We start from the raw sequence: 20,147 nt of genomic DNA on the forward strand, positions 1-20,147 counted from the left end.
GAGCTTTAAGAGATTTTGAAAATCTTTAAAATGATGTAAGGAAATAAATTACAAATAGCAACTAAATGAAGTAATAAGAGTATAGTCTAGGTTCTCCATCCTAGCGAGTAGCACAATGGAAGAACTGATTTTTTGCTCAATTTGGGAAGGTAAGAAAAGGCTTACTGGAGAAGGTAAATAAGTTTTAAGAGTAAATAGATGGTTCAATATAAGAAAATCAATCAGTGTAACACAGCACATTAGTAGAATGAAGGGGGAAAAATTACATGAGTATCTCAATTGACACAGAAAAAACATTTGACAAAATCCATCACTCTTTCATGATAAAAAGAAAAAAGGAAGAAACAAACACTCAGAAAACCAGGAATATAGGGGAACTTCCTCAACATGAAAAGGACATTCTGAAAAACCCACAGCTAACACCATACTAAACAATGAAAAACCAAAAGCTTTCCCCCTAAGACCAGGAAGAAGACAAGAATGCCCACTTTTACCACTGGAAGTTCTAGCTGGAGAAATTAGTCACCAAGAAGGAAAAAAAGACATCCAAATTGGAAAGGAAGAAGTAAAAGTCTCTCTATTCGCAGATGACATGATCCCAAAGACAGAAAATCTCCAAGATCCAAAAAACTACTAGCACTAATTAAAAAATTCAGCAAAGTTGCAGAGTACAAGATCAATACACACAAACAAAATCAGCTGTATTTCTGTATACTAACAATAAACAACCCAAAAAGGAAACTGAGAAAACAGTTCTATTTACAGTAGCATCCAAAAGAATAAAATACCCAGGAATAAACTTAACCAAAAAGGTGAAAGACCCATACACTGAAAACTACAAAATACTGCTAAAAAAAATTAAAGAGCTGAATAAATGGAAAGACATCCAGTGCTCATAGTTTACAATATTTAATATTTTTAAGATGGTAGTATTTCCCAAAGTGGTCTACAGATTTGACTCAATCACTATCAGAATTCCAACAGCCTTTTTTATTAATAAAAATAAAAAAGCTAATCCTCAAATTTATATGGAATTGCAAGTGGCTCCATTTAGCCAAAATAATATTGAAAAAGAAGAAGAAAGTTGGAGGACTCACATTTCCCAATTTCAAAACTTAGTACAAGGCTACAGCAATCAAAACAACGTGGCCCTGGTGTAAGGACAAAGATGACCAATGGCACAGAATAGAGAGTACAGAAATGAAACCCATACATCTATGGCCAACTCATTTTTGACAAGGGTGCAAAGACAATTTGATGGGAGAAAGAAGAGTCTCTTAAAACAAATGATGCTGGGAAAACCAGATATCTATATGCAAAAAAATGAATTGGATCCCTACGTCACACCACATATGAAAATTAATTCAAACTATATCAATGACCTAAACATAAATAAAATCATAAAGTCTTAGAAGAAACATAATAGTAAATCTTCATGATCTTGGATTTGACAATAGATTCTTAGATACACCACCAAGGGACACAAAACAAAGGACAACATAAATAAATTGGATTTCAAATAACTAAAATTTGGGAGGCATCAATAAAATTATTAAGAAAATGAAAAGAACCTACCGAATGGGAGAAAATATGTACAAATTATATATCTGGTAAAAGTCTAGTATCTAGAAGATACAAAGGACTCTTAAACTCAACAACACAAGCAACTCAATTAAAAAATAGGCAGACGATTTGAATAGACATTTCTCCAAAGAAGATATACAAATGGCCAATAACCACTTGAAAAAGCACTTGCAATTATTAGCCACGTGTGAAATGTAAATAAAAACCACAATGAGGTATACCACTTCACACCTACTAGTACAGCTATAGTACTAAACAAACAAACAAACAAATAAAATATTGACAAGGATATGGAGAAATTGGAAACCTCACATATTCCTCGTGGGAATACAAAATGATTCAGTGGAAAACAGTTTGGTGGTTTCTCTAACAGTTAACATAGAATTAACACCTAACCCAGCAATTCCATTCATAGATATATACCCAAAATAACTGAAAAGATGTCCATGTACATGCATGTACACTCATGTTCATATCGGCACAATTCACAATAGCCAAAAAATGGAAACAACCTAAATGTCCATCAATGGACAAATGGATAAACAAATTGTTGTATGTACATACACTGGAATATTATTTAGATATAAATGAGAATGAAATATACATACTACAAAGTAGATGAACCTCCAAAATGAGATGAACAAAGCCAGACACAAAAGGTCACATATGTATTACTGCATCTATATGAAATCTTCAAAATAGGTAAATCCAGAGAGATAAAATCCAGATTGGTGGTTTCTGAGGATTGTTGGGGGCAGGCTGGGGTGGGCAGTGGTGGGGAGAGAAATGGGAGAGTGACTGCTTAACGGCTATGAGGCTTCCTTTTGGGGTGGTAACAATGTTGTGGAACTACATAGAGATGGTGGTTGCACAGCATTGTGAATACACTAAATTGCTCAATAAAAAAGCAAAAAAAAAAAACCAAATAGGACCTGATCAAGTTCTTTTCCAATGGGAAAAGGGAGAAGTACTCCAGGGCAAGAACATTAAAAAAAACGCAAAAAGTCTTTTATATGAGAAAAATTTTTCTTGAATTACTTATTAAACATCTCCTCCCTCAATTTTCCTCCTCCCTATCTCTCAAATATATGTATGTGTATATATATATATATATTCCCATAATATATATTCTCTCCTATTATTCAGATGTTGTGCCTTCAGACTTGGTCCTGTAATTGTTTCTCTCCAATTTTCTATCTTCTTTTATCTATTTTCTGTGAGATGTCCTCAATGTTATCTTTCTATTCCTTCTACGTAAGCTTTTGGTTTATATCTTAATTTATAAGAGTTTTTTGGTTTTTGCCTGTTCATTTTTTATAGCAAACTCTCCTTGTGACATAGATACATTACCTTCTCTTCTCTGAAGACATTAATTATAATAATTATTTAAGTTCTCTTCCTCCTGTAGAGTCTCTGTTTCCTCTAATTTGCTTTTTTCTATTTATCTGTTTAGGTCTCTATCATTTCTAACATAGGTTTTCCTCAAATGTCTGAAGACCCTTGCCCACCACTCATATTATAGAATGGAACATTAAAAACCTAAACTTATATGGGGTTTGTCAACTGGATTTCACTGTAGGGTGATCTGACTAAGCTATTTCACTGGGGAACTCCTTTGATGTTTTAATCTTTGGGTCTTTTTTCTATGAGCCAAGTGAGCAAAGGTGACTGGGGGATCACAGTATTCAGTATTTAATAAGCTCTCATTCAATCTCCCTTTTCCTATGATACCCCTGCCCACAGAGGTGTTTCATTTACCTTAGTCCAGAGACCCTCAGTTTTATCCACTCCAGAGGATAAACCTCCTGTCTTCTAATGGGTGAAGACTATTTATGTTCAGTAAATGTTTAATAAACATTTCCTAGTTTTATACAGTCTTTGCACCTAGAGCTTCACCTGTACCTATCACTCTCCCCCTCCGTCACTGCCGCCCCTTCCAGAGATACCAGGAACTCATCATTTCTGAATCCTGGAGGATTTCAAAGATATAAACAGCATTCCTTCTCAGCTTTTCTCAATGCCAGCTGATTATTCAGTTCTCTCAATCTGTTAAATAAGTTACAACTCATCCGCCTGCTCTCCAGCTTCTAGAATTTTTTTGCTATTCATTCTTATCCTATTTATTTGCTTATGCCTTTCTAAGAAATGCATTTCTCTTCTCTCTATCAAATTAGTGGGACTTCAGCAGTCAGCTGAAGTAAGTATATGTGCTCAAGCTACTGTCTCTTTACCAGAAACCTACTGTCCTTTTTCTTAGTCTCATGCAGTTTTGTCCATGTTAAAAATCATCTTCTATAGGCAGATGCTGAACTCGGGGGCAAATACTCTGGTGCAATTAACTTTAAAGGTCAATGATTATTACAGAAAAAGCTTGCTATCCTTACTTGAAATTCTGCTGCTGCTATTTTTCTTTTATCTTTTCTTTTTATATTCACTCTATACAACACCACACTGTCTTTTTTGATTCGGTACTTAAATTAACTGCTAAGGAAGAAAAAACCCCTTCTCCTTCAGTTCCTCCAATTCTCTCAGCATACTTATGCCCTAAATTACACTGTGCTGGTTTCATTTCTCCTCATGTCATATCCTGGCTTGAGGGTACTCTGCATTTGTTTGTAAGTTTGTAGTTTCTCTTTAGGCATCAGTCTAGGTTTCATATAATTTAATTTCTAAGTACCTTCCCTCTGATTGTTGACCAAAAGACTTACAAAGTGCATAGTTTTCACTATGGTCATGTTGTCCATTCCAGTTGTACTGACATTAATCTCCTATCACTCTGGCATGTACGTTGTGAGAGGGCCTGCTTAATATCATGATAGGAAGCATTATCTATCTCTCTGGGATTCTGAGTGGGGCAAAGATCCAAGCTCCCAGTTGAGGACCATCAGAAGATGCTATCGCAAGCTCAGAAATAAATCAATTCCCTTATTATAATCACATCTCCCTCTCAGAAAACCCCCAAATTTGCTATGAAGCCTTCCTTCAAAAGTTTTAACACTTTTATCTTCTTCCTATCTCATGAACACTTACAAAAATGGAGGATAAATGGTGAGAGAAAACTGAAGGGGAAAAGGGCAGCAGTAACAAAGAGCACTATAATGCTTTTTCACCCTCCCCTTAGAAGAGAAATTCGACTTTCTCATGTATACTAAGTCAGATACCACTTATTTGTTTTGCTATATAGCTGGAAATCAGCTCTTTCTGAAGACTTTTTTTTGCAGCATAATCATCCCTGTTCAAACAGTGACACCTAGCCCCTACTATGCTTCAAAAAGCAGGATGGGAAATCTCTGCAGAATGAGTCTTTTTGATGAGGCCTTTCCCACCACCAGGGATCACACCATCCTTTCTATATTCAAAAACATTGTACATATACCCCTAGTGTGGCATCTACCACATCTATAATGACTAGTTTACGTATCTGTTTCTCCACTAGACTGTAAGCTCCTAAGAAGAGAACAGTATATTTTCCATCTTTACAAATTTAACGTGTAATTCAAAAGGCACAACATAATGTTTATTGAATCAAGCAATAATGCATATCCACAAATTTCTCTTTAAATGATGGAAGCTTTTTAACTAGGATAGCAACAGTATATAATTTAGGAATGAGAATAGAATGCCTCAGAAAATATAAATTCACACAAAGCATAAAGAATTTATAATGCTTTAATGCCACCAATGTACTACACATGGCTTCTTCCTTAAAAGCCTCCAGCAGGAGAAAGGTTGAATGTGGAACATTTTCAAATTAAACATGAAATGAGGGGAAATAAAATCAGCCAAAAACAAACTAACAAAAACTTTCAGTGGCTTCTCTTCACATTAGAAATAAGTTCTAACTACTTTCGATGACATTTACCTACCTCTATTTCCCCAGCTCACAATGTTCTAGCCACACTGGTACTGTGATTGCTACTTCCTCAGATCTTCACATGACCGCTCCTTCTGGTGCCTCATTTCTCAACACAAGTGTTGCCTCCTCACAGAGGCCTTCCCTGAACTTTATGTGTGTATTGCCCTCAATTGTACTTGACCCCCCACTCTGTGTTCCCTCTCCTTTGGAGCTCTTATCAATATTTGAAAATATTTTATTTATTTCTTTACTTCTGTCCTTCTACTAGAAAGTAAACTTAATGACAGAAGAACGTCTTATTGACCACAGTGTCCCCAATAGCTCTAGACAACAGAAACATATAAGTCAGTGCTCCATAAATGTTTGTTGAGTGAATGAATGAATGAGTGACTGAATGTGAAACACATAATATACTGACTGACTGAATGAATGGCTCACAATTCCTACCTAGGAAATATTTTGTCAGGCAGAATCCTTGAGAAAAAGCAACTTTCCAATAGACAGCATACATCATGTCTCTTCCTTAATGAGTTATCAATACTATAACTGAGGTATACAAAAATAAGGACAATTAAATAAAAAAGAGATTGGCAACATACACATGTTCAAAGAATGCGTCCCAGAAAATTACCTCAGGGCACACACTGGCTGATTATAGAATTCTTTTCTCCCATAATCCTGCTTCTGTCATTCAACAAGCTAGCAAATGTTTATTGAGCATTATGCACTCTATGTCCAAATATACATACTAAGGTCTCTTGAACACAAATTAGTTTTATATTCTTTGAGTATGTTATAGTAGAAACATCATTGTCTTTAGATGGAGAAAATGAATTTGAATCTCATCTACAACCATTACAAATTACGTCAACTTGGAGCAGTTACTCAATATCAGTAAGTCTAAGATAAAGTGATACTTCTGGCACATAATTAGCTTTCATTGTTAATTCTTTTTTAGAGGGCAGGGATTGAAAGGTGGAAGAAATCATAAGAAGAGATCAAATAATGTTTGTTCTAATGGGCACTGTTGAACACAGTGAGTTTCCCTGTTTATTGAGAAGCAACAGGTCACAAGCAGGAGTAACAAAGTTAATATAACCATGACTGTATTTAGAAAGGGTAAAATCACATCCCTCAAACATAGTAGGCATTTAATTATCATCTGCTAAAATAATAAAGTAATGAACAACTTCAGGTCCTGGAAATTTCAAGCTTATAATTCCTTAAACATTTCTTAAATTTGTATTTACAGGAAATGGGGTAGTCAAGATGTTAGATCAAGACATTCCAAGAATACAATCCTCATTCTACCACTTAATCATTGTATGATCTTAGGCAAGTTCTTAACTTCTGTAAGCCTCAATTAAAATGAGGCTGTTGAGGGGCTGGCCCCCTGGCCGAGTGGTTAAGTTCGTGCAGTCTGCTGCAGGCGGCCCAGTGTTTCGTTGGTTTGAATCCTGGGCGCAGACATGGCACTGCTCATCAAGCCACGCTGAGGCAGCGTCCCACATGCCACAACGAGAAGGACCCACAATGAAGAATATACAACTATGTACTGGGGGGCTTTGGGGAGAAAAGGAAAAAAAATAAAATCTTTAAAAAAAAAACGAGGTTGTTGACAATTTAAACATCAATTTCTACTTCAAACATTTCTCATTACTCTTAAGGTAAAGGGAAAAAGATCTTTATCTTCTTCTACTATGCCCTATATCTTCTAGTTGTTAATCTCAACCAGAATCCTTGCTCTCTGTACTCTAGCTACACTGGCTTTCTATTCCTTCAAAGTGCTATGTTCCTTAGCTATTTTACCTATGTGGTTACCTTTATTGGAGTTCTTTAATTTTTCATGCTTTTAGTTACTGCCTAATGTCCTTTCATTTCAGCCTGATGAATTCCCTTTATCATTTTCTCATAGCGCAGGTCTACTAGCAACAAATTCTCTATCTTAAATATGCCCAAAGAGCTAAAACAAACCATGGAAAAAGAATAAAAGGAAACTAGGAAAATTATATATAAACAAAATGAGAATATCAATAAAGAGATAGAAATGATAAAAGGGAACTAAATAGAAACTATAATGGAAAAAGTCACGAGAGGGGTTCAACATCAAATTTGAGCAGTCAGAAGAAAGAACCAACAACCGCGAAGATAGGTCAATTGAGACTATCCAGTCTGAGGAGCAGAAAGAAAAAAGAATGAAGAAAGTGAACAGAGCCTATGGAATCTGTGGGATAACATCAAGAGCACCAACATATGCATTATGGATGTCTCAAAAGGAGAAGAGGGAAAGGGGCAGAAACAGTATTTGAAGAAATAATGGATGAAAATTTCCCAAACTTGGGGAAAAACATGAATCTACACATCCAACAAACTTAATGTACACCAAGTAGGATGAACTCAAAGAGAATCACACTGACACATATCAGAGTCAAACTGTTGAAAGACAAAGGCAAAGACAGAATCTTTAAAGCATTAAGAGGGAAGCAACCCATATACAAAGAAGCCTCAATAAAATTAACAGCCAATTTCTCATCAGTAAGCATGGAAGCCAGAAGGCAGTGGGATGACATTTTAAAGTGCTAAAAGAAAAGGAACTGTCAACCAAGGATTCTATATCTGGCAAAAACTATACTCTGAAAACGAAGGAGAAATTAACACATTCCCAGATAAATGAAATAAATGAGATAAATATTAATAGCACCTAGTACCATGAGAAAAAGAGAAGCAGTATAGCATAGTAAAGACATAGGCTCCATGTCAAATTTTCTAGGTTGGAAATCTGAACTTCCCTGATTAATGAAGTTAATGTGACCCTGGGCAAATTGCTTAACCTATAGCTCAGTTTTCCCAACTATAAAATGAGGATAATAATCCTACCTCCTCATGAAGTTAGGAGGATGAAATAAGTTAAAACAATAAACTCATAAAAGGGTGTCTGGTACATACTTAAGCACTCAAATGTTGACTGTCATCATCATCATCATTTTTACAGAGATTCTAGAAATATTAGTTTTTATTCCCTTGAACTTCCCATGTTTCTGTGAAACAAACACCATTTTGAGAAAGGATGACACAATAGTGAATTTTTTTGTAGGAGAATTATATATTAGTAAAGTCACAAAATTATATTTTATGTGTAATAATGGTATTGGGTTAAATGTTTTGTCACCCTCTTTAGCAAATCCTCTTTTATCAGAGGTGCGAAGTAAAAAAAGTGATTTGTGAATGCACTTTTTTTCACAAGCTCAGCCTCTGACAAAGATGTTTATGCTTCTATGGTACAGATTTGCTGGTTCATAAACAGTCCAACACTACTATCACATCTAAGATAATTTCTAACGATAATTCCTTAATATCAAAATCCAGTCAGTGTACACATTTCTTTGTCACATAACATTTTTTAATTGTTTGTTTGAATCTGGACTCAGATATGATCCATACATTAGAATTGGCTGATATGTCTCTCAACTTTCTTTTAATCTGTAACTGCTTCCACCACATCCCCAAGCCAGCCTTTTCTTACATTAATGTTATTAGTTGAAGAAAACAGGCCTTTCATCTTCTAGAGATTCCTAGTCTGGACTTTCCTGATTTTATCCCCCCTGGTGTCACTTAAAATGTCCCTCTGTCCTTGCTCTTTCTTGTAAACTAGGCTTAATCATATTCAAGGTGGGTTTTTTTCCTTTTTTTTTAAAATTTGGATGGACAGCTTCACGGTAGTGATGTGTAAATCTGTTAGCAAATATATGTCTTTCTTACATAAAACAGGGATGATAAATAAAGTTGTTAGCAAGATTAAATGAGTTACTATAGATCAAATGCATAGATCAGTATTTGGAACACAGCAAGCATTCCATAAACATTAGTTTTTATTATTACACTGCATGTAGAGAATCAATGGGATTTGATGTCAGATCAGATGAGAGTTTTTAAAGAAGCTGTTGAAGATTACTAATATTTCTAGCTTGGGTGGGTGAATAGATATTGACATCACTGACCAATACAGGGAATATATGAAGTTTCTGGGAAAATTAGAAGCGATGAGTTCAAGTTTAAACATGTTGAATTTAGTGCCTGTGGGATAGCCAGGTACCAATGTCACATAAAGAGCTGGAAACAGGGGTTCTAAAATTTAAAAGTGAGGTCTGTGGACAGGAAATAAAGATCAAATGTTGAGAGGAAAGGGAGCTCAGTGAAGGTCATAGTTGGAACCAATGTATGGAAAAAGACATGCAGACAAAAATCATCACTATATTTTGTGGCTATAGGAGTATTCTGACTAGAAAATAATCTTGTGTGTTCAAAAGTAGAGGGAAATGAAGTTATGTAGATAGGACAAGGCTAACTAAATGGCTTTGAAATTTAGGAATAGGTAATTCATTTTAAGCAGGAAATAGGAAGACATTGAAGAAGTTAGCAAGACAACTGAACGCTATGCTGTGGCAACATCATACAAAAATCTACTGTGACAGAATTGGAAAAGTGGAAAATGTACTTGCTATATTATTCTAGAGAATTTAAATGTATGCCAGTTCTCCTTACATCTTAGCTAAAGGAAACACTGCCTAGGCACTGAGGCTTCAGGCAATATCCCAAAGGTGGAGGATGGTGTTCTTAGTACCTTCTCATATACCTTTCCATTCCCTTGTGTCCTCTCTTCCCTGGGAAATGAGTGTTCTTAAACTGCCCTAACTATGTAAAACTACATTTTCACAGTGATGCACGGTCTTGTATCCTGAAGCACTCTGGTTGCATCTTCACATTCAGTTCTAGCCTGCCATGAAATCTTTCATTCTCCCACTGTCACCCTACAGATCCTTTGATTATCAAATTAAAGCAGTTTACACAAGACTGTAAGTGATCAAAATCCTATGGGATATTTAATTTAAAATGAGAAGTTTGTTAACTTATATGAATTTCAAACTGTTAAAATACATATCCCCTATATGTTTTCTATATATCTATCCATTCAAGTTTAATCTGACAGATTATCAACACACTAAGAGGCACACAGCATAGGCCAGTTTATTTCATAAATACCTGCTGCACCACTATTGGGTACAAGGCACTGTAACAGACTGTAAGGAAACAGCAAGAATGAAGAAAACATAATCTATGCCTTTACTAGATTGTAAGGACTTTACAACCGAACGGGCGAAATTGAGATAGCCAAACACATGACTCATCTCATAAGGTAGATAAGCATTCTATAAGAATGTTTCTGAAACTTAAGTATGTATAGGCCCTTATAAAGACAGAAAAAAATGTCTTGTGGACACACAGGTTGACTTAACTAAATTATTATATTACAGAAATACATAGAAAAGTACATCTATGGATAAGGATAAAGTCTTCTTCTTCCTTCCAGATCTTATTCAAACATAGTACCAAAACAAATTTACAAAGTATGCACATAAAAGCTACAAAACTAACAGATTTCAAACTATCATATATTTTTGCTAAAATGAAATCACTGTCCTCAAAATGAATATGGAACTGACTGCTACTTCACCATTATTTTCTAGTTACATTTGAGTTTGGCATGCCTATTTAGGGTTCCCTGAACAGTTTAATATTCCTACCCTTTCTTTCTATTCAAACTACTACAAAGCTTTAATTTAGCTCACTCTGATGTCATCTGGCCTTCACTTGGTACAAACGAACCATTTGTACATATCAAATCAATTTTTGTTCTTTTCTCATTAGACTGACATAATTAAACACAATCATAGCCCTGAAAGTACATGGTAGTAATTGATTATAAGGTAAGCATCCTAGATGATCCAAGAATATGCTTATATTAAGGTTGAAATTTATAGGGGCCGGCCCGGTGGCGCAGTGGTTAAGTTCGCACGTTCCGCTTCTCGGCGGCCCGGGGTTCGCTGGCTCGGATCCCGGGTGCGGACATGGCACTGCTTGGCAGCCATGCTGTGGTAGGCGTCCCACGTATAAACTAAGGGAAGATGGGCACGGATGTTAGCTCAGAGCCAGGCTTCCTCAGCAAAAAGAGGAGGACTGGCAGTAGTTAGCTGAGGGCTAATCTTCCTCCAAAAAAAACAAAAACAAAAACAAAACAACAACAACAAAAAAAGGTTGAAATTTATAAATTCTTGTAGTAAACTCTCTCCCCCCACAGAGAATACATCTACATACTCAGGTCCAAGGATTCCAGTGTTGGAGAACAATGCTATGATAGAAATAACAAATCCTAGGAAAGGCAGAAATGATGGGAAGATTAAGTCCAGCTGCAAGGTGATCTAGAGGTTTTTATGGAGGAAGTAACATCTGAGGGAGCTGTGACATTTAGTTTAGTGCCAAGTGTGTTAAGTTTTCTAAAATTTCTTTCCATAAGGTTGACACTGAAAATATGAAACAACCAGTGTAGAAAAAAAGACACACATGAGTATTCAGTGGTAAGGGCAATAAAGAGACAAAAATCATGAATTTTATAAACAATAGTTGCGGAGTTTATTCTGAGAGGAAAGAAAATCAGAGAATAAAATTGCAAGCATTAGATGTGCTATTCACAAAATAAGTGGCATAATTTGCATGTGGAAATGTTTACAAGTACTATCTTATATTATGATGGAAATGTACCTATTGATGTAATGTTTTAAAATGCATTCAAAAAATGCATTCACATAAGGACAGCATCAGGAATATTTGTATTAGTTAGACTTCTTAAAATGTCTATGACATGCTAACTTAGGTACCCTTTTGATGTTATACAATAAGAATTTTTCTATTTCTATCAAAATCTTTTCTTCTCCACAGTTTTTCCTTTGTGTATTTATAGAAAAAGAAAGTAAGAGTCAAATATCGTAATCCCATAACTCAGTCTACAACACCCTTCTTCTCTTCTCTGAAACAGTTTCAGCAGACTATACTTTATTTTATCTACTCCTTGACTAGTATTTCTGTAAACGCACATCTCACAGCAGAAGTGCGCACTGGTGTTCTTGAAAGTGTGAGATGAAGAGAATGGTCTACTAAGATTACATTTCAAGTCACTTTAACTCAGAAAATATTTACCTAGTCTAAGTGCTAGACTCTCTGCTGATTACAATAAAAAACACCAAACCAAAGTAGAAAACTAATTTTCCTTCTATACTCTCTCATGTTTCTATAATAATGTCTAGACTATATTAAGGTTAATGTCTTTTTTCTTTTTTAGGCAGATTTATTAAATAGTAGCTCATTCAGAATTTTCAGATAAGAACTAATCTTTAAACCAAATGGGTGAGTGCCACTGCACGCTTTCACTTGTTCAAAGAAGCTCAATTGGGTCTCTGCAGCATAGTATCATTTACATCTGTAGTCACTCATACGGAGAACATCATGCATGCTTTTAGCTCCATTAATGTCAAAACAATGCAACTTTGGGGGGACATGCAGTAGGGGCGAATGTAGGTTTCTCTTATCCAAATATTCACTTACGAATAGCAATGGGAAATTGATCTGTATGAAGTAAATTAAATGATTGCTACAAACTAATTTTGAAGATACTGTTCACAATTCAGACTCTAGAAAACAAAATGTTTAAGACACAGTTTACAACTTTACTATATTAGAGTTTTTAAATTTAATACTTTAGATGTATTAGTTGGCATAAAATACGGAAATTCCTACATAAACTTTTACTTATGGTTTGATCCCTGTTATTATATTTTACCAAAGATATTTTAAATTTGATTGTATCTTTACTTTCAGTATTAGAAAATTAGAAAAATAAAAGTCAGATAATACAAATACAGAAAATACAGATAATACAGAAGATTGCTCTGGTAATGGTCAATTTTTGTACTTTCCAAATACGACTTAACTACCAATAGAACACACTGGGAAAGACACTTGACCTTTCTGAGTTTCAGCTAGTCATCTGTAAAATATAACAACATGTCTTCTAAAATTGTTAAAGGCTCAAACAGAAAGCACCTATCATCTTAAAAAGCAGCGAATATTAGTTTTGTTCTTCCTTCCTCAGCACTTGTATAAAAATATATTTATTTTGAAAATATTTAATGGAAAAATCATAAATAATACTAACATGATTAATACTAAAAGATTCTTCACTAGGTACCTAGGACTCACTAAACTTCTTGATGTGTAAATTCCTACAAGATCTGACCTTTAGGCTCATTTACTTGCTCAAATTTTGCATTTCAACAATATTGGACTAAAATATCTGCATGTCCCTGAACATATGCTCTTTAAAATCTATGTGCCTATTTCCTTTTTTTGGATTCTCTTCTAATTCATACCTCAAAAATCTGGCCCAGATGCCTTCCTTTTCTGTAAAGGTTTCCCTAGTCTCCTCTCCTTGACAGACCGAATCATTCCCTTTTCTATTCTTCTCCTAAAATTCAAGCCAACGAAAGTGACAGCAGAGTTCAAGAAAAATAAATGAAATGTAAACAAATCAAAGACATTTTAACAGCGGCATAACTTTCTTTGTCAAATTATCTTGGTGTATCAGGATTAGTTTTGGCTGTGAGTGACAACTCAGTGGCTTACAAAGATAGAATTTTATCTCTGTCATGTTAAAGTCCAGATGTAGACAGGCCAGTGTAGGCAGGGTGACACCCTAAAGTTACTAGGGATCTTCTATCTTATCGCTTTGTCCATTCTCAGTTTGGGGTTTCCACGCATTGTCCAATTATCAATTATCACGTCCACAAGGAAGAAGGGGGAAAAAAGAAGGACTGCTTCTACTTACTTTACGGATACGTTCTACAAGTTGCACACAGTACTTATATATCTCTAGTCAAAACTTAGTCACCTGACCACATGTAGCTGCAAAGGATGTTGGGAAATGACATTCTTGTTTCAGGTAGTAGTAATGTGCTTCTAGAGCTTCCAGACTAAGACAGACTAGGAAGAAGGACATGGCTACCCACTTCCAAAACACTGGCCATGAAAACCCTGTGAATAGCAGCAGAGCATTGTCTGATATAGCCCCAGAATGTGAAAGGATGGGGCAAAAAGAGCAGGGGAGGGTTCCACTAGGAGTCAGAATCGACTCAACGGCACTAATAACAAGTGATGCGCTGGGAAAAAAATTAGGAGAGGGGGAAAATCGATATTTGCTGATAACAATCGGTCATTGCCACACTTGGTTATATCTTATCTGTGGTAGGTACATAACTGACATTTGAAATTTACCATCTAACAACCAATATTTCTGATAGTGTGTACATTGTAAAATTATATAGTAATTCCTTCTAAATTTCAATTAAGTTAAATATTTCTATTAATAGAGACTAATCTCTATAAAATTTACGAATATAATAAAATTACCATGGGACAAAAAGGAATTTTAATAAAAACAGAAAAAGCCACTCTAATTATTTGAAAAGTTGCCTTGTAACAGATTATTAAATATGTAGTAAAATATTAAATAAGAATATTTAAAAATAAGATATAGCCATTGTATTAATGAAATTACATATAAATAAAAGTGCATGAAAGTGAAATTGCATGAATACTCTTAGAAAAGAGAGAATTTGGGGAAATTTGGGAGGAAAAAATCTGACTTATTTTATTATACTTCCTGTAAATGTTATTTAGAGATTTCTAATCAAGTAAGAGGTGATCACAGAACAGAATAGTAAAAATTATAACAGGATAGAAGAAAACTGGCCAAGGCCTCATACTATGTGACTTTTGGCAAGTAACTTTCCAGTTGATGATGATAACTATGATGAGGGGCCAAAAGAATTAGTACGTGTCAGCTTCTGTGCGGTGCTTCATTTAATACTCACACCACTCCTGAGACATAAATATTATCCCTGCTTTAGAGAGGAGAAACTGGATCTTAGACCATATAATTGACTAAGATCACAACAGCTATATAATATCAGAGCACGAGCTTAAACACAGGTTTTTCTGATGCCAGTTCATGTTCTTAACCATTATGCATATTACCTCCCTTCCAACTCTCCAGACCTTGGTTTTCTCATCTGTTATATAAGGAGAATGTGGCACAACCTACACTGTTCTAAAGTTCACTCTGGCTTTTAAGATGCTGATATTCTAGTGAGGTCTGACCCCCTTTCCCCAAATAAAAGCACATTATATCAGTAGATCAAATCAGCCTCCTTGCTGGAATTCGTATAAGTCAATAAAGTTATCATTAATATACGTAATATAGAAAGTAGAAATCCATTTATTAAAACTTATAGATGAAAGGGTCACAATGTGTAAGTAAGGTAAATTTGGATGTTTGGGATATATCCCTAATCTTTACAGCTGATTTCATGTCCCTTTGTGTATCTGTAAAGGAGTAAGCCATAAAGTTAAACAAGAAAGAGGGAAGAAAGGTAACTAATATTATATTTAAATGTAACAATCCTTTTAAATACATGTAATACATCATTTTACAGGTGAAGATATGGAGGCAAAAAGAGGCTAATTTCTAAAGGTCACATGCCTAGCATACAGTGCCATCAGTACTTGAATTCTCTCGTTCTAAAATCTATGCTCTTTCCTATTCACTCTACTTCCTATGATTCAAATTTGGATATTCATATATTAATATCCTTATTTCAATATAAGGAAACTAAAGGTACTAATTAATTTAGCTCTCTCTGGGATATTTATAATTGCTAGCAAACATTGCTGAGTACAGTTGAAAAATGTGTATTAAAATATGGAAAATATAAAGGAATATGTTAGTAACACAGAAATAATAAAAATTAAGATTTACCAAACTACTAGGGAAGGAGAATCCTTTTCAATTAGGATGATCGGGGAAGGCCTCAGAGAAATGATTACACGTGGACAGGGCATTAGAGGGGAGGTTTGATTTCATCAGAAGAAATAAAAAAAAGCATAAAAAAGGAAAAAGAATATTCTAGGGAAAGGGAATGACATGAATGTAAGCACAGAGCCAAAATTATATTCAAGGTGGAGTATACAGTCCACACTGGGTAGAGTGCAGGGTTCTTCTTCTTGAATAATAGGATATTTGGCTGGGAAATGTGTTAGAGCCAAACTGAAAAGGATCTTGAATACCAAGTTAGTCTAGATTTAATCTTGTAGGAAATGAGAAGTCACATCTTCAAGCAGGAAAATAAAAGAAAATAAAAGAATCAGAGCAATGCTTTAATAAGATTAAACTGAGAATTATATATAAGCTTCAGTGGTATTGATGATGGCCAAGCAGAAGGGAAATAAGTTAGAAGATTTTGACATTTTTGTGGATTGTAATATAGGGGGAAAAAAGAGAAATTCTCCTCAGTTCTAAAAATTTCTGAGGAAAAAAAAACTAAGGTGTATATTATATAATAAATACTACAGCTTTAGCTCTGAAACAGTCTATACTATTCCCCTCTCTAAGTACAACATTCTACTCTTTTAGCTCTTATTTTATCATCTCATTTCATCAGCTTGTCCACCTCTGATTAGTCCCTTAACCTCTCCATTCTCTCTGAATATATTAGCACTTCCCTGGACTGATTTTATTCCAGCCCCATGGTCAACACTTGAACTATTATCTCAATAGCACCTTCGTCTGAATCAGTACTGAAATCTATCCTCTCTTCTTTACTCAAGGGGTTGGAGAAAGCCTCACAACCTGACATTATTACAAAGTAAGGGTTTCTATTATCAGTCACTTATGAACCTCTCAAATGAATACTTCTTGGTCTTTAACTTATTTTACATCTGACAGTATTGAACACCACCTCTCTTTCTGAAATTCTTGAATTTAGAACAGTAACAATTAAATATTAAAATATACTAAAAATATACTGTGGGAGTCATTTTTTAATTAAACACACACACACACACCTTTTTCATCCAATGCTAATTTTAACTTCCTTGATTGTAAAGCAGTAGATGCTAAATAGAAGATTACCACAGAAATAGGCTAATATTTTGTTATAAACTATTCAGTTAGGACAACAGAGTTCTGATTAAGAAAAAACAAACAGGCAAAGAGCTACAAATCAGAGAAGCTAAAATGTTCCCCTAGGAAAATGAATGAACATGTCCCAAACATCTGTAGACTCAATGATGACAATAAAACCTTTAAAAATACAATGAAAGTTCTCTCTGGCCTCTGAAAAATGTTACACTTAACAAAAGAACCAGTTTTTTTAAAAAAAAAAGTAAAACATAAATACAACAAAGATTATGTAAACATGGATTTACATTTCTGATAATTACTCCTTCTATATTTAAGGAACAATTAAAACAGGATTAAAGAAGCAGATTCACTGAGTAAACAATTTACTCTAAATTTATTTTTCTGTTATTTAAAAGGATTGTTAAAAAATTCTGTAAAATCTCATTACTGCAATACAGATTTCACTAGTTAGAATTTTATAATAATGTGGCTCAAGGCTTTGGATAAAGTTCTTCTTTAAGTAACATACTTCCTTATACACAGTAGAAATTAACACTTTAAATAAAATTAAAGAGGAAAAGTATCAGTTACTTAAGGGAACTATCCTTTAACAACAATTCTCCCTATTTGGAAGACTCTTTATAAATAATTTAAATATCAATGAAAAATTTAAGCAAGAAGCCTAAGAATCCTTTCAAGGTGATTTTCACAGTCTTTCCATAATAAGTGATTACAGTCTGAAGTAATTTTATTTTTGTAATTTTCTCCAAATGTGGAAACACCTTAAATATTTTGCCATTTTTTAGTAAAAACAAAATGTAAAGAAAGATGATGTTCAGATTATAATTCACATGGAAATATGTTACCATAATTAGGCATACAATTTCAGTTATAAATTAAAAGTAATTTTCATTTTAAATATTTTTAAATCATTTAAAGCATTATTTGAAAAGTATTTAAATAATTAACTAGAAGTGTGAGATGTGATTCATTGAAAATATGAACATTCAATTGGCTGTTGAAAGAATAATAACTTAAAGTTATAAATATTGTCTAACATAAATATTTTCTATTCTCATTCTCAGAAAAAAATGAAACATCCTTAAAAGCTTAACTATCAGTTTCATCTTACTGTGATCAATGTGGTCAATCTTGTGACATCACTGTTGAGAAATCTGCAATAGGAAAACAGAAACAGTATTCAGCTGAATCATACTTGAGTAAGTAATTTCAGGAACTAAAAAGTTTGCTTAGAATTTTTGTCTTTCTTAATGCCATATGCATATTTAAATTAATCTAAAGTTGTCAAGAAAAGTACAATTGGCATGACACAAATAAGCATAAAACGCCTGGAGTTTATTTATTGGTCATTATTATAGTATGATAGATTATGTTTGTTTATAAAAGGCAACACCACAGGGTTAATATAACATATTAGTAAATAAACTATAGAACATTTGGATTAGTTTTATTTGTTTGCAAATATTTAATAAGGGAAGCACAGTGTCTTAAATACACTACAAACAAAAGACAGATATTGTTTATAGATTCTTTTCCCTCTATGATTAGATTCTCAGCTCAGCTTATGGCTGGAATGTACTCTACTTACTATCAATTAATGTTAGAAAGTGCCTCACGCTAATCCTTATGAATAGTGAGAAAACTATTAAACATTGAAAATATGATCGGGAAGGAACTATAAACCAAAAGGGAAGTTATAAGTTAAACTATTTCTTAAGCTGTACTATATGCCATAGAATTCTTATCCTTGTAAAATCTAAGCTTTTAGAAATTTCTTAATTCACAAGGCCCATTTTAAGGTAAGCTTTAAAATGTTTAGTGTTAAAAAGTAACACAATGTCACAGTGTTTTAAGATTCATAATGGATTTTCATGTATTATTTCATCAGATCCTCAAAACACTTCCTTCAAAGAAGTGGGAAAGAGATATTTCTTATTATACACTCAGGGAAAATAGATGTTAGAGAGGATACATGACTTGTCCAAGCACACAGAACTGAGCTTTCCTTGGTTCCTTTTTTATCTCACAATTTCCATCCAAGCCAACTATTCTTCCTCATTCTGTCCTTAATTCAAAAACACTTCTTTTACTGCTTGTTACCTCACTAATTCAAGGTATTACTCTCCTATATTACCACTATAGTCTCTCTACTCTTATTCTTAACTCAGTGGCAAATATCAGCTCACCTCACTCCCTTACTCAAACTGCCCAGTGGCTTTCCCATTGCTTAAAATAAAATCCACAGTATTTACTATGGCCTGTTATGTGCTTGGTCCCCTGGTCTCCTGACAACACCTCCTGCCACTCTCTCTGTACTATGTTCCAGTCACAATGACCCTTTTGATATCCTCAAACACACCAAACTTGTCCCTCTCGAGGGCCTTGAAACTTGACACTCTCCCTGCCTGGAGCAACTGCTCTTCATCTCTTCATAGGACATCACTCTCACTTTGTTCAGGTCTCATAGCAAATGCCACCTCCTCAGAGAAGCCTTCCTTTACCATCAGAGACTGTTTTTAGCTGCCAACTCCATGAGACATCACTGCAGCATTAGTACAGTACCCAGTAACTACTCAGTAAATAGCTGCTGAATAAATGAGGAAATAATTATTTGCTAATTTCCTATTGCCTCTAGCACTAAGCCCAGAAGGAAGGATAAATAAAAATTCTTAACAAATAAGGAATATATACCATAACAACTTGGTATACATTTTAAAAAGTCGCTGCAGGGAGAGTTTGTGGAGCTTTAAAAAAAAAAAAAGGCAAGGCAGGAGGTGGTGTGAAAACGGGTGCAGTACATTATAGGTGTGATATAATGACAGAGTGGATATTAAAGAC

General features: G+C 34.4%; 1 protein-coding gene across 21 annotated transcripts in view; it reads right to left on the minus strand.

Annotated features, from left to right (window-relative positions):
* The window catches only part of BAZ2B (bromodomain adjacent to zinc finger domain 2B), a 296,373-nt gene that overhangs the window by 195,580 nt on the left and 80,646 nt on the right, over positions 1–20,147 (minus strand). For all 21 annotated transcript variants that reach the window (XM_070241125.1, XM_070241120.1, XM_070241116.1 and 18 more), the window contains exon 2: positions 18,421–18,463. The gene's annotated coding sequence lies outside the window, so the exon portion shown is untranslated. The remainder of the gene's footprint in view (positions 1–18,420; positions 18,464–20,147) is intronic.

This window comes from Equus caballus, chromosome 18 (genome assembly GCF_041296265.1).
Source record: "Equus caballus isolate H_3958 breed thoroughbred chromosome 18, TB-T2T, whole genome shotgun sequence".
Lineage (NCBI taxonomy): Eukaryota > Metazoa > Chordata > Mammalia > Perissodactyla > Equidae > Equus > Equus caballus.